The 12,579-nt window shown below is 33.8% G+C and overlaps 2 long non-coding RNA genes across 3 annotated transcripts; both read right to left on the bottom strand.

Moving 5' to 3' along the window:
• Positions 1–66: 66 nt before the first annotated feature.
• On the bottom strand, positions 67–9,873 carry LOC120189560. 2 transcript variants are annotated; one of them, XR_005522541.1, is made up of 4 exons: positions 9,348–9,873; positions 633–750; positions 426–537; positions 67–150 (listed from the first exon to the last, which is right to left on the bottom strand). It is a non-coding gene; the product is annotated as an uncharacterized LOC120189560 (long non-coding RNA). The 2 variants fall into 2 exon arrangements; XR_005522540.1 differs by lacking the exon at positions 9,348–9,873 and adding an exon at positions 1,041–1,131.
• On the bottom strand, positions 6,819–7,848 carry LOC120189559. The gene is made up of 3 exons (XR_005522539.1): positions 7,806–7,848; positions 7,191–7,247; positions 6,819–6,990 (listed from the first exon to the last, which is right to left on the bottom strand). It is a non-coding gene; the product is annotated as an uncharacterized LOC120189559 (long non-coding RNA).
• Positions 9,874–12,579: the final 2,706 nt, after the last annotated feature.

Below are 12,579 nucleotides of genomic sequence, written 5' to 3' on the forward strand. Positions count from 1 at the left end.
AGTATAACATGGACTAAAACTGGTTAGTATATCTAGAAAGGCATAAATATCAACCTTAAGATTCTTTTCTAGTTCCACATATTCTGCCTCTGCCTCCTTAATTTGAGGAAGAACCTTTTCTTTCATAACATTTTCGTACTGGACCCTATTCTGAAACAGAAACTTCAATTTCTGAATTCAAGTTTCCACAAGATAGTTACTGAAGTAAATGAATAAAAAGTTAAAGGAGCAGAAAGTAAACTGCTTCTGCATTATTTCTCTCTTTCTCCATCTTTGTTAGACTGTTAGTTCCTCCTATGCTTTATGAGAAGCTTCAACCTCCCCCTTTGTTGATTTTATGATACGCATAGGGGGTTAAACTGAATGCAAGTAAAGCCACATGCAAAATTGAACTAAACATTAAATATAGTTTACTAAAATAATACCCCCAAAATCTTCGAACGATAACTTAAGAGTTCTGGCTTTTTCTTCTGCTGCATTAGACCTCTCTTTAAGTGTTTCTAGCAATGCCTCCATCTTCATCAACATTTTAGCATCCTAAAGACGATTCAATGATGAAGATATCATTAGAAAAGGATTTTAACTTGCTCAAATATAAGTATAAAAGCAAGGTTTTCAATCATGGAACAAACTGAAATTTCTTAAAGAAGTTCATTAGTAGTTGACTCAGGCAACACACTGTGACTTCTGCACATCCTCCAGTTTCCTTCTCTTAACCATGAAATCACGCTCCACATCCAAGCGCCATTTCTGCACAACACAAGTGAAGCATTGATCATAGGACATACGGGCATATATGAACCCAAAAAGAGATACAAACAACAAGGAGAATGATTAAAAGATAAGCTTAGGGAAGATGAAGGAATTCTTGCCATCAGCAATTATTACACCCACGAGCCTATGCAAGGAATTAAGGCACACAGAGTCGGTGACAATGGCACAATTTTACTTTTAATGATACGCATTATGTGCAAGGAAACACACTTTTTACACAAGTATTAAGCTTGAAAAGGAATTTTAAACAAAAGGAAAAAAATTACCTCATCTACCAAAACATTGAAAACAGTCGGATTATCAGAATGTAAAAGAGATTGAGCAGTTGGGTGGTTCGTCTAGGGGAGTGAATGATCTGGAATAATCAACATACAAAAGAAAGAAGAACCAAATATCAGAGAAATTGTACTCAAACATCAGTACTATGAGAAGAGTCTTTTTAAGAAAATTAGAGTTCTCATCTTTTCACCTCGGTCTCGAAAACCTATGTATAACAATTGGAAAGTAATTATATCTTGCCTCCTTTGAACATTTTTTAAGAGCACTAGCATCCTGAGAATTTCACTGGAAGCATTTAGCAACTTCCCAATAGCTTGTTCAGCAGCAGGAACACACGTATCATCATTGACTAGTGTCTGCAGCACGATAACCAGAAAACTAGCAACAATTCCCAGAAAGTCGACAAGAATTTCTTAATATGGAGACAGTGATACATATGGTTGTACCTATAAAAAAAATACTAAAAATGGAGAAACTTTCATAGGAAAAAGCCTCTAGAATCATAAGAGATCTATGTTCATACTAAAAACAATTTTTAAGTGATTTTTCCAAAAAAAAATACATATGGTTGTACCTACTAGGGTGTACTCTTTTAAAGATGTAAACAAGATCGTATTTTTCTATGTTGTTACATGCATAAAAATAGCCATATTTCTAATTGAACTCAGAATACATATATTTTTCACAGAATGTCAAATTAAAATGTGCACACAATACATGAATATTATGTAAGAATAAGCATACTTTAACATATATGTTATTTCAAAATGAATGGTACCTCATCTGTAGTCAAAAAGAAAATACTAACAAGTGACGTTGAAGAAAAAACCATGAAAGACCTGTGTATTTCTAATATGATTCTCCTGAATATCATGGACTTGCTTCAAGCATCCTAACATCATTCAACATCCTTTGGAGTTGCTGAGTGCCACAGCGGTGCTCTTCTTCAAGCTCAAGCTTTTCATTTCTTGCCTATAATGAACAGAGATGAAAATTCAGAAATCAAAAACAATCAAACAAACATAAACTTGAACGTAAAATTATAAATATTAAGGTCAGACCAATGATTACACAGCATACGCATAAAAGCTTACACATGAGTTATAGAATATGATGATAGATCAATGAGCAGACAATAACGAGGAAAGAGTTTGATATGAAAACTGATAATAAGCCTAGCAAAAATGTTAAGGAAATCAAGTAATCACCGAAAGGTTGACTCACAACATAAGACTTGTGATTCAACCTGTCTTTTGAAATAACAAAGATGGGGAACAATTAATGTACCAGGCAAAAAGCATCCCGCAATTCATCCTTCCTTCTTCTAACTTCATGTTTTTTCCACCAAAAAAGCAACTTGAACTTTCTTCTTTGAAAAGCGTTTGTCCAATTTCTCCTGCAAATAATAAAAAATTTCATGGTAAATGAATGAGAGCTAACTTTGACCAGACTAGTTAACAAAAGGGGAAAAGATATAAGAAAACAATAGAATATGCAAATTCAGCTAAAGTGTACAGGTTGATTTTTTGGGTAACTGCATCCTGGAGGAAAATATTACACATAACTGCTCAGTCCACGTGTTATTGCTACGAAGAATAGCATTTACCTTAATCCCAAGGGATGTGATGCTAAAGACTACAACCCCAAGTCCCCAACCCAAAAAGGAAACAAAATCACTCACAATGAAAACGTCAAACTCATCCATAGCTCGAAATGGGGCTTTGGTCATATCATGAAGAGCCAGCACAAAGCAAAATGCTGAGAAGCACTCCCCTCCTAGTCAACAAATCATCAGAATAATACTGGAGTTCAACATTAATCAATTATGAAAATGTCACTCTTCTAACCTCTTTAACTTATAAATGATTTGGGAGTAAAAAGTTCCCAAAAAGATAAAAACATTTATTTGGGAGTAAAATGTCAGACTCTTCTTAACCATGAAATCATTCTCCCCATCCAAGCGCCTTTTTGCACAACACAAGTGAAGCATGGATCATAGGGCATACTAGCATATATGAACCGAAAAAGTGATACAGAAAACAAAGAGAATGATTAAAAGATATGCTTTGGGAAGATGAAGGGGATTCTTGTCATCGGTAATTATTACACCCACGAGCTTATGCAAGAAATTAAGGCACACAGAGTAGGTGACAATGGCACAATTTCACTTTTAAAGATATAAATTATGTGCAAGGAAACGCACTATTTAGACTATTATTAAGCTTGAAAAAGAATTTTAAACAGAAGGAAAAAAGTGTTATGCATCCAACCTAAAACCAACCGATAATGGGCGGTGGAGCCGAACTTGAATATAAGGCCAAAAAAAACCTAAATACTTCATAGGTGTGAGACAATACCTCTTAACACTCCCTAATACATGTAACTAAGTTCAACAAGGGCCTACACGTAAGATTGAAAAAGAATTTTAAACAGAAGGATAAAAGTGTTATGCATCCAACCTAAAACCAATCGATACTGGACGGTGGAGCCGAACCTGAATATAAGACCAAAAAAACCTAAATACTTCATAGGTGTGAGACAATACCTCTTATTTCCTAATACATGTAACTAAGTTCAACAAGGGCCTACATGTAATTCACCTTATATGAGACTAGGCCAAAATAACATAACACGCCTAAGTTCTAATACCATGTTACGCATCCAACCTAAAACCAATTGATGATAAGTGAACATACCAACATGAATATAAAACCAAAGAAACCGAAAACTTAATGAAAGTGGGATTTGATACATAACTTTCAAACTCCTTAATTTGATCATCAAAAGAACCACAAAGACGGCCAATTCTAAGGTTCTTCTTTACAGGGAGAAATGTCTGAACTGAACCTCGTGAAAACCTGAGAAATTAATAGAACACCCAAGGAAATGAAAATCAATGTTTAGCAGGTGGGGAAGAGAACAAGCAAAGAAAGCATCCAAATTACAGTATCTTCTAACCATTTGTTATAAACATGTTTCAGCATACCTATATCTGGATAGAATTGACGGGCACATGAGATAGCAGTTCAATCCCACTCAACAACATGGAATTTTAAGTAATCAAATGATCATAAATTCTTAAATTCAAGCTTTACGATTACATTCAGAGTGAATTTGAATTTACGATTACATTCAGAGTGAATTCAAGATGAGAACAATCTTAGATTTGAGAAGTGAACAAAATTCTTCAGGCAGAATTTGACAAGCATAAACATAAAGAAAACAAAATAAAAATTATAATAAAAGATTAGAGATCTTAGATTTGTGTCTTTCAGAACTAGTACAACTTGAAATCCATCTAAACAATGTAATTAGATTCACAAACCAAATTCAATTCTCACTCTCTTAAAAATTGGTCCCTACAAAGACAATATTGAACATACCAAGTAACATTTTTAAAAAGGATAAGACATGAAACAATATATAAAATTAGTTCTCAACTTACATTTTAAACCCATCTAAGGTGAAAACCTCCAACACGTTCTGTATTCTTCGATCAAATGCAACAGCCCTTCCCCTGTTGTAATCTTCGACAAGAACTTGCCTCTCAGCTCTACCCGGAGAATACAGAAAATGTTAGTGCTACACATAAGCCTGCAGCAATAGCTTCTTAAGAGCAAGCATGAAAAATATTCATGGACCAAGCTCATTGCCTCTTGCTAAACTAACCAACCAGTAACCACTGCATTGGATTATGATAAAAGAAAATTATAAAAGAAAAGAAATAGGCAGAGAGGGTAGTTAAAAAGTAAATTTCCTAATAGCAGGATTTAGATTGGAAATTCATGATGAAAACATGAAATTACCACATCTACCAAAACATTGAAAACAGTAGGATTATCAGAATGTAAAAGAGATTGGGTGGTTGTGTGATTTGTCTGGGAGAGTGAATGATCTGGTATAATTAACCTACAAAGAAAGCAGAACCAAATATCAAGGAAATTGTATTGAAACATCAGTACTATGAAAAGAGGCTTTTTTTTAAAAAAATAGAATTCTCATCCTTTCACCTTGGTCTCGAAAACCTATTTATAACAGTCGGAAAGTAATTATATCTTGCCTTCTTTGCGCATTTTCTAAGAGAACTAGCATCCTGAGAATTTGTCACAATGAATCCATTTAGCAACTTTCCAATAGCTTGTTCAACAGCAGGAGCCCATGTATCACCAATGACTGATGTCTGTCTGCAACACAATAACCACAAAACTACCAATAGTTTCCAGAAAGTCGTCAAGAATTACTTAATATGGAAACAGTGATACCTATGCTTGTACATATATTAAAAAACTAAAAATGGAGAAACTTTCATAGGAAAAAGCCTCTGGAATCAGAAGAGATCTATGTGCAGACTAAAAACAATTTCCAAGTGATTTTTCCAAAAAAAACAAAAAAGAAAAAGAAGCTTCAATACAACTCATGCGAGCAAATGTTCTTCTACTGTAAAAATCCCTAAATTGCCTACACCATTAACAAAGAGATCTAGAGAAAGAAAATATGAAAAGCATTCAGCATTCTGTAGCCAACACCAAATGAACAAGCCGGTCTTATATTATCAAATAAAGATTTAGCTGCTTAGTTCCAAGGCGTAAGAAGTGTGCTCAAAATTTTCTGTAGTAATTTTCCATCACTTATCACATGAGCACCAATTGGACCAATAGGTGGCACAGTAAATGCAAGGATGCCTCTCAATTTCACGTAGAAGACGTAGCACTCCATCCCCACCAAAAGCTGTAACCAGTCCAAGAAAAGAAAATCAAGTTCAAAGTTGTCCTTAAAATGTTTAGGGGAACCAAAACGCACATCATTCTCATGTTTTTCATGTAAACCAAATAAATAAAAAGGAAAACAAGAGTTGCCCTCACGAATTTGATGATCAATCTCACGCTGCTTTGTTTCATGGTACTTAATCTATAAAATGGAAAATGGATCAGTGATGTGAAGGTCTTCAAGACGAAATTATTTCTATAAGCTAAGAGAAATAAATCCTGAAATTACAAGAACTTAATCTATAAAGAAAAATTGCAACAAAGTCAATTTACATATGTTAAAACTACTATCCACACAAATTGCACAAGCAAAAAAAAATTGTTTGCATGTTTTTTTATATAATAAAAAACACGTCATTCAGAAGTAATCAGACAGAAGAGTATCTAGAATCAATAATTTAACCTGAGAATGTCCCATAATCTTAGAATGTTATATTGTTGGACCTTTTATTTCCCATGATCACTTATCCTCTAAAACCTTTTAACACATGCAAAGAAAAACAACAATAAAGTCAATTTACATATGTCAAAACTATTCTCCACACAAATTGCATATGCAAAAAGGGTCGCAAGAAAGGGAAAACTTACAGTGACATTGGCATCTACATCTTGGTGATTAATGAACGATTGATCATTCAACTTGTCATGCTTCTACCAAGAAAAGGTATGAGTCGCTTGACATCACTTAATACCTAAGGGCTGAGGTGAAACTGTTTTACCGAAAGAAAGATGGCGTATGACATGAGACATGTTCATTCGAGAAGCATCAAAAGAATGGGCTCCTGAACGAGCGGAGATGATAAGGTTGCCAGGAACCTGCAAGGTGCAACTCAAGTAATACTTTCAGCTCCTCATTTATCTCAAGGTTAAACATAAATGATTCGACAAACTAATTATATGCCAAATAATATGTAGAATTGTCAGTCTAATCTAATATTATAAATATCACCTTCTTTGCATGCACGTATCCTTCAATTCTGCATCCTCCCGTCATCTGGAAGAAACAGACAGCAGCATTAGGTCATGTATGCACCTTTATCTTATAAGATTTCTGTAACCGATCTATAAACTCAAATGGCCAGTTCAAAACTAATTTAGTCATACCTTAACCAGGGTTTCTGTATCACGATCTCCATAATAAGATTTGTGTTCGTGGTGTCCATGGGATTCCCTGAAACACTTACAGGTCAGAGAATAAGGTGAGTTTGTATTGCACAGATCATAAAGTTCAGTGGTACTAAATAGCCTAAAGGAAAGTAATAAGGGTCAAAGAGAAGTGGAAGCTTAACATATTGGAATGTAATATTATTAAGTAACAAGTGGCATAAACAAAAGGTGGAATGAGGAAGAACGGATTATACAATCTTTTACCTCACATCGCTGCCTTTACGAAAAATACGAATGGATGGATACCCTTAGATGTGATGACTGTGTTAAGAAGAGGACGGAACAAGTGAGCACAATAGTAATGAAGAAACTAGTTAAGGAAGAAAGAGAAAGATTAAACATGTGGTAAAGCTATAAAAAGATGAAAAAATTTGGGAAATAATTCTATACAACAAGCAAGAAAACACAGTTTAAATATATGATGTGATAAATATTAATATGTATCTGCAACGTCAAAGAGATCAGAATGCAACAATATGGTTAAAGAGTCAGAATGCATGGTCATGTCAGAATCAGCCGTGTTGAAGTCTCATTTGTTTAAGAGTCTTTTATGATTAGGAAGGATAAGTCTTAGGAGTCTTTATAATCTCTATCTCTAGATAGAATTGTATCTTTAGCAGAAAAGTATTAGAAGTCAGCAACTCAATTTATTTAAACTATTGTAATCTCCTAATTCAACAATCAGATTTCTCTTGCATCTCTTTTATTCTTCCCCTCTCTTTCGGTTTATTTCTTAGATTATAACAGGTCAAATGATGATATATTATCAAACAATAAAGCATCAGTTTACTTGTGATAGAAAATGAAACAAGGAAATACCTACTACACAAGTCAACTTCTACACTGCAATCAACCTTCGCCAAAAGAATACGTCCATCACTTTCTGGATCATATCTGTCAAAAGCAAGGGTGCAAAATTCATAGCCAAATCAAGAAAGTACTAATAAATTTGTTCCATGGAAGAGAAATAATGCATTCTCAGACCTCTCTTTTATTATATTGGCAGTTTTCTCCCATGGCGAGCTCTGAAGCCCAAAAAGAACATGGTGAAGCTACAAATATAGTTAGTCATAATTCATAACAGCTCAAAGCATGTCATTACTATCAGTTTGACCTAAGATTTCAAACTCATTAGAAGCAAGGGTTTAATTCATACAAAATGCTATTTTGCTTTTTTTAATATTGAAACAAATATGTGTTTGTTTAAAGGTAGACACGGGCCCTCACAAAGTAGGGTCCGCTAAAGAAAATATCGCACTATAAAGCATATTAGAGGTTATTAAAATGCTCATTTATCCTAAAAAAAGAAAGAAGAGGGGTTGTTAAATATAATAGTATCAATGAAGAATATAAAGTCAGAAAAGGGATTACTATAATTAGAAGATATGGCAACTATATCAGTATAATAAGTTATGCTTGAGGGCCACTTTACACAGAAGAGCTAAACAAATAATGTTTTCAACAAGTATCTTCGAGTGAAAGATCAGACATGCTAATAGTAGATTACCAGGCGAGTACTCCAGAAGCACCAAGGAGCATAAAAATTAACGACTAAAACTGGATACCTGGAAAAAAAATCAAATCAAGTAAATAGAGGTATCACCAAAATTGGCATTTAGCAAAGAAAGACCCATGATGAGCACATAATACACAAAATTGAATGGCTTGAAAATTTCAATTAATCCGCTTACTGATGTGAAAAATTGTTCGTTTGGTTTTTTATTAAAAAAACACGTCATTCAGAAGTAATCAGACAGACCATACCATTGGACATTAAAGCAAACTTGAAAGGAAATGATTCAAACCTTGACAATCTTTCAAAACATTGGAGCTCGTAGACTCAGCAATCCTGTGTTCTATAATAATGGTATCACCGAAAATATCTGGCTTAAAAGAATCAATTCCTTCATTTTTAATATCCACTTGAACAATAGAATAACTGAGAATTAAGAAAGAAATCAGATATATCAAACAGATTACCCGTAACTAAATCAAAAAATTAAAAGCAAAAGAAGAAGAATAAACCTGCAGCCAGTTTTTATAAATTCCTTCAACTTCGAAGCCCTTTGAGTTTCTCTGCCGAACGCTATACATAAAACAGTTAGTATCGCGCTCTGTCGTGCAATTGACCTTATATGAGACTAGGCAAGAATAACATAACACGCCTAAGTTCTAATACCATGTTAAGCATCCAAACTAAAACAAATTGATGATAAGTGAACATACCAACATGAATATAAAACCAAAGAAAACCGAAAACTTGATGGATGTGGGATAGCACCACTTGGACAAATAAAGGAAGTAAATAAATGTTAAAAAAGTAGAAAAGGTCTGCACACAAATTTAGCACATTATTTTTACCTTCTTATCATCTTCGATGTAAAATCTTGAAGTTTTTTCTCTATCTCCCTCTTCCTACTCTTGCTCTGATCAATATCTTATTTAATATTTGATACATGACTTTCAAACTCCTTAATTTGATCATCAAAAGAATCACAAAGACGGCCAATTCTAAGGTTCTTCTTTACAGGGAGAAACCTATCACTGCTGGCATTACGCGCAATACTCTCATCTTCATTTTTAAGCACCTTGAAGGAACGTAACATTCTACCACAAAGAAAACATGACATAGAACTCTCTTTATTCTGCAGCTCAATGGTTTTTAGCTTTTTGTAAATCTTCTCCACATCCTTCTGCAAAGACAGCATTGTTAGAGAATACATAGAACTTATTACACATTATAAAATAAACTGAACATTGTGTGGTGCTGTGGAATAGAATAAGAATGGAAAAGGTGAAATACAAGTTCATTTTCAAATAATAATAATAACAACAACAACCAAATGAACATGAGAAATTGGAAATTCCAACTTAAATGCAATGTACTAGCATATCAGCACGGTAAATCCTAACTTATTTTCTAAAATAAGTAATTGTGATTGTATGGCAAGTACTGCCAAGTCATGACTGCATAATAACACTGAACTCAAACCGCTTTATATGCAATTTTTTTCAAACATCAATAACCACATGATGGTGACGGGGAACAAGATTGAAACCACATAAGAGTCTCTAAAGATATAAAGAGAAGGGCCATGCACTTGGGAAAGAAATAACAGTTTAAATAAATTGTTCACATAACGTGGAAGGCCACTACTGTATCCCATATTCTTACAATGGTTGGAATTACCAGTTACAGTAAATGCTACCATGCCATCTATCAAAACAGAGAGGAAACTAGTTGCTTAAATTCAACAATACAACTTTCTTTTTTTCGCATCATAATTCTCTAGAAAAGGAGGTAAGAGATCTAGCAGTATGCTAAAACACCCATCTTGGAAAAGGTTGAGATTAATAACATGTTAACCATCAAAGCAAGCATGCAAATTGCTTTTTAGCATCAAATGAGGGCTATTGCAAGGGTTACAAAGATCAGATCTATATCCAGTAGGTTTCTTTGACGGCAGGAAAAACAAGATCATGGTGAACTGATATGCCTATAGCACATTAAAATAATCCAGAGGAGATATAAAAGGCAAAATGACTTTGATGACTGAAAACTATCCAAGGCAAGCTAGCTTTTGGAACTGAATCACTGGAAAGGAGTAAATAAACTATATAATATTACTGTGACCCAGAAATCAAAATTATTATACTTATTCCAAGATTTTCAACCTTTTCTCTTTGACTTGGTTGCAGCCCATCACCGCTGGTTTTACTCTTAACACTTTCTGCTTCGATGCTAAGTGCCTTAAAGGAATGTATAGTTCCACCACAAAGACAACATGGCATATAACTCTCTTTACCCTGCGATTCAATGGTTTTTAGCATTCTGTACATCTTTTCTGCATCCTTCTGCAAAGAAAATATTATTAGAGAAAATACATAAAACTTGTTAAAGATTATAAAACAAACAGAACATTACATGTGCATGGCAGAGTAGAATGAGCATAGAGTAGGTGAAATACACATTTATTTTTGAAATTACTCCTTTCAACTAAAAAGAAACCCAGTCAAGACAACCAATAAAAATGAGAAATTTGAAAATTCAACTTAAATGCAATGCATCAGAACAAGCATCAACCTATTTTATATTCCAAAATAAGTAAAGAATAATTGTTTGGGTATAATAACACCGAACAAAGTCATTGATATAAAGATTTAAAACACTGTAACCAAAACCAAATTTGAGAAAATCAAGATCTCCTATTGGAGATAGTATGCAATGTCTGAACTGAACCTCGTGAAAACCTGAGAAATTAATAGAACACCCAAGGAAAAAAAACAATGTTTAGCAGGTGGGGAAGAGAACAAGCAAAGAAAGCATCCAAATTACAGTATCTCTAACCATTTGTTATAAACATGTTTCAGCATAACTACATCTGGATAGAATTGATGGGCACATGAGATAGCAGTTCAATCCCATCCAACAACATGGAATTTTAAGTAATCAAATGATCATAAATTCTTAAATTCAAGATTTACGATTACATTCAGATTTAATTCAAGATGAGAACAATCTTAGATTTGAGAAGTGAACAAAATTCTTCAGGCAGAATTTGACAAGCATAAACATAAAGAAAACAAAATAAAAATTATAATAAAAGATTAGAGATCTTAGATTTGTGCCTTTCAGAACTAGTACAACTTGAAATCCATCTAAACAATGTAATTAGATTCACAAACCAAATTCAATTCTCACTCTCTTAAAAATTGGTCCCTACAAAGACAATATTGAACATACCAAGTAACATTTTTAAAAAGGATAAGACATGAAACAATATATAAAATTAGTTCTCGACTTACATTTTAAACCCATCTAAGGTGAAAACCTCCAACATGTTCTGTATTCTTCGATCAAATGCAACAGCCCTTCTCCTGTTGTAATCTTCGACAAGAACTTGCCTCTCAGCTCTACCCTGAGAATACAGAAAATGTTAGTGCTACACATAAGCCTGCAGCAATAGCTTCTTAAGAGCAAGCATGAAAAATATTCATGGACCAAGCTCATTGCCTCTTGCTAAACTAACCAACCAGTAACCACTGCATTGGATTATGATAAAAGAAAAGAAATAGGCAGATAGGGTAGTTAAAAAGTAAATTTCCTAATAGCAGGATTTAGATTGGAAATTCATGATGAAAACATGAAATTACCACATCTACCAAAACATTGAAAACAGTAGGATTATCAGAATGTAAAAGAGATTGGGTGGTTGTGTGATTTGTCTGGGAGAGTGAATGATCTGGTATAATCAACCTACAAAGAAAGCAGAACCAAATATCAAGGAAATTGTATTGAAACATCAGTACTATGAAAAGAGGCTTTTTTTATTAAAAAAAAATAGAATTATCATCCTTTCACCTTGGTCTCGAAAACCTATTTATAACAGTCAGAAAGTAATTATATCTTGCCTTCTTTGCGCATTTTCTAAGAGAAGTAGCATCCTGAGAATTTGTCACAATGAATCCATTTAGCAATTTTCCAATAGCTTGTTCAACAGCAGGAGCCCATGTATCACCATTGACTGATGTCTGTCTGCAACACAATAACCACAAAACTAGCAATTGTTTCCAGAAAGTCGTCAAGAATTAC

The sequence above is a fragment of the Hibiscus syriacus genome, unplaced genomic scaffold (assembly GCF_006381635.1).
Source record: "Hibiscus syriacus cultivar Baekdansim isolate YM2019G1 unplaced genomic scaffold, ASM638163v2 tig00116958_pilon, whole genome shotgun sequence".
Lineage (NCBI taxonomy): Eukaryota > Viridiplantae > Streptophyta > Magnoliopsida > Malvales > Malvaceae > Hibiscus > Hibiscus syriacus.